Source organism: Sciurus vulgaris, assembly GCF_902686455.1.
Source record: "Sciurus vulgaris genome assembly, chromosome: 11".
NCBI classification, from domain to species: domain Eukaryota; kingdom Metazoa; phylum Chordata; class Mammalia; order Rodentia; family Sciuridae; genus Sciurus; species Sciurus vulgaris.
In genome coordinates, this window is record NC_136472.1 from 1,700,641 (window position 1) to 1,704,361 (window position 3,721).

Here is a 3,721-nt window from a genome sequence, read left to right on the forward strand (position 1 = left end):
TATGTGGGGCCCCTGGGGTCCTCGCCCCAGGCTTTGCTCTGCTCTGAGTGGTGGATCCGTCAGGACAGTGGTGTGGCCAGGAGGACGGCAAGCCCAGGCCTCCTCTCCCTGGTTCCTGGGGAGAGGGGCCTCGCGGGAAATGCGACAAGGGGCCTGGGGCCAGGCAGGGCTCAGGCGGGTGGGCAGGAGGGGCACAGCGGTGGGGTGTGCAGACGTGGCAGGCTTCCCTCTGGCTGCCAGGCGGGGCCAGGAGGCCCTCTTCGGGGAAGAGGGATCGAAGCTGCCGTCCAGTTTGTTTTCCTCTGACCTTTGCTTTGCTTGTGCAACGGCCCTCCTGCGGCCTTCACCTCTGCCCGGGCCCACAGCTCGCCGGAGCCCCCTGCACAGTGGGGCTGGGGTTGCTCCCCGAGCCCCTCACTGGGCTGCGAGTGGGGAGGCTGCAGGGCAGCCACCACCTGCCTGTGTCAGTCAGCCCAGCGGCGGGCGGGGTGGGCAGTGCGGGGCGCCAGGCAGGGCCTGGGTGGATCCCCTTGCCGGCTTACCTCTGCCGGCCTGCGGCTGGGGCTGGGCCCTGCGTGTTTGCGGGCTGGGGTGGGGAGGTGTGCCCAAGGTCAGGGCCAGGTGGAGACATGCAGGCGCGTGTGCTGGCGCGGCGAGGAGGGCCGTGAGGGTCCTCTGCGTGCTAACACGGGCCGCATCAGACTCCTTAAACCTGCCCATCTTCATCCTCCTGTCAGGACTTGGCTTGTGGAAAACTCCCAGAGGCTGTGGGAGCCAGCTAGGAGGAGACCCAAGGTGAGGGAGAGGCCCAGGTGGGGCGAGGCTGGGGGCGGTGAGGCGGCCATGACGGCTCAGGGTCAGGAGGGTGGGCCCAGGAACTCCAGAGAGGCCATCTTGGGATAAGGCCTGGAACACAGGTCATCTGGAGGGTCCCCTTGGAAGGCCATCGGTGGCAGCTCGCCATCCCCAGGCTTCATGGGGGCTCCTGGGGAAGGGCAGCCTAGAGCCCCCGAAGCCCCTGCAGTTTTCCCCAAGGACACAGGTGGGGACCCAGGAATCCCAGCACCCAGCCCTCAGTCCCCGACATGCGCTTTGCTTGGCACTCTTGGGCACCCGCGGACCATTCTCTGGGGACATCCCTGAGTTGCCCAGTACCCCTGAGAGGTGGCATGTGTGGCCCCTGCACAGGTGGGGCACTGACACCTTCCCTCGCGCACGGCCCACAGAGGCACCAATCCGTGGACAGCATGTGACACAGGGCGGGCAAAGCCACCAAGGTGGAAAGCCGTGAGAGCAGCCAGCCCAGGAGACACTTGGATGCAGGTAAGGCCCAGCACCGAGCCTGGCGTGGGGTCAGCAGGTCCAAACAGCCCCAGCAGAGCCCCGGCGACGGAGCACGTCAGCATGCAGGTGTGCCCAGGTACGCCTGGCCTGGAGGGGCTGCGCGGTGTCTGACCCGAGTAAGTGTCCTCAGACCTGGAGCAGAGCAGGCAAGTGCAGCGCAGGACCCAGGCAGAGGGCGACCCCACTGTCCACGCCCCGAGGCCACACCCACATACCCAACACCCAGGGGCCTCCGATGAAGGCTTCGGGCTGCACCTCCCACTGACTGTCCCACACTACACCTCCATGCCCACACTTCACCCTCCACACCCACACTACACCTCCACCCCCACACTACAACTCCATGCCCACACTACACCTCCACACCCACACTACACCTCCACGCCCACACTACACCTCCACGCCCACACTTCATCCTCCACGCCCACACTACACCTCCATGCCCACACCTACCTCCACGCCCACACTACACCTCCACGCCCACACTACACCTCCACGTTCACACTACACCTCCATGCCCACACTACACCTCCACGCCCACACTACACCTCCACGCCCACACTTCACCCTCCACGCCCACACTACACCTCCACGCCCACACCTACCTCCACGCCCACACTACACCTCCACGCCCACACTACACCTCCACGCCCACACTACACCTCCATGCCCACACTACACCTCCATGCCCACACTAAACCTCTATGCCCACACTACACCTCCACGCCCACACTACACCTCCACGCCCACACTACACCTCCATGCCTACACCTACCTCCACGCCCACACTACACCTCCATGCCCACACCTACCTCCACGCCCACACTACACCTCCACGCCCACACTACACCTCCACGCCCACACTTCACCCTCCACGCCCACACTACACCTCCATACCCACACTACACCTCCACGCCCACACTACACCTCCACGCCCTCACTACACCTCCATGCCCACACTACACCTCCACGCCCACACTACACCTCCACGCCCACACTACACCTCCATGCCCACACCTACCTCCACGCCCACACTACACCTCCACGCCCACACTACACCTCCACGTTCACACTACACCTCCATGCCCACACTACACCTCCATGCCCACACTACACCTCCACGCCCACACTACACCTCCATGCCTACACCTACCTCCACGCCCACACTACACCTCCATGCCCACACCTACCTCCACGCCCACACTACACCTCCACGCCCACACTACACCTCCACGCCCACACTTCACCCTCCACGCCCACACTACACCTCCATACCCACACTACACCTCCACGCCCAAACTACACCTCCACGCCCTCACTACACCTCCATGCCCACACTACACCTCCACGCCCACACTACACCTCCACGCCCACACTACACCTCCACGCCCACACTACACCTCCATGCCCACACCTACCTCCACGCCCACACTACACCTCCATGCCCACACCTACCTCCACGCCCACACTACACCTCCATGCCCACACTACACCTCCACGCCCACACTACACCTCCACGCCCACACTACACCTCCACACCCACACTACACCTCCATGCCCACACTACACCTCCATGCCCACACCTACCTCCACGCCCACACTACACCTCCACGCCCACACTACACCTCCACACCCACACTACACCTCCATGCCCACACTACACCTCCATGCCCACACCTACCTCCACGCCCACACTACACCTCCACACCCACACTACACCTCCATGCCCACACTACACCTCCATGCCCACACCTACCTCCACGCCCAAACTACACCTCCATGCCCACACTAAACCTCCATGCCCACACTTACCTCCACGCCCACACTACATTTCCACGCCCACACTACACCTCCATGCCCACACCTACCTCCACGCCCACACTACACCTCCATGCCCACACCTACCTCCACGCCCACACTACACCTCCACGCCCACACTACACCTCCACGCCCACACTACACCTCCATGCCCACACTACACCTCCATGCCCACACCTACCTCCACGCCCACACTACACCTCCATGCCCACACTAAACCTCCACGCCCACACTTACCTCCACGCCCACACTACATTTCCACGCCCACACTACACCTCCATGCCCACACCTACCTCCACGCCCACACTACACTTCCATGCCCACACTTCACCCTCCACGCCCACACTACACCTCCATGCCCACACTAAACCTCTATGCCCACACTAAACCTCTATGCCCACACTACACCTCCACGTCCACACTACACCTCCACGCCCACACTACACCTCCATGCCCACACTACACCTCCATGCCCACACTAAACCTCTATGCCCACACTACACCTCCACGCCCACACTACACCTCCACGCCCACACTACACCTCCACGCCCACACTACA

At 63.3% G+C, this 3,721-nt stretch overlaps 1 long non-coding RNA gene across 1 annotated transcript in view; it reads left to right on the plus strand.

The window, feature by feature from the left end:
• The first annotated feature begins 471 nt into the window (after window positions 1-471).
• LOC306640405 overlaps window positions 472-3,721 on the plus strand; it is a 39,222-nt gene continuing 35,972 nt past the window's right edge. Inside the window, exons 1-2 of the long non-coding RNA XR_013757806.1 lie at window positions 472-795; window positions 1,227-1,323. This is a non-coding gene — a long non-coding RNA (uncharacterized lncRNA). The remainder of the gene's footprint in view (window positions 796-1,226; window positions 1,324-3,721) is intronic.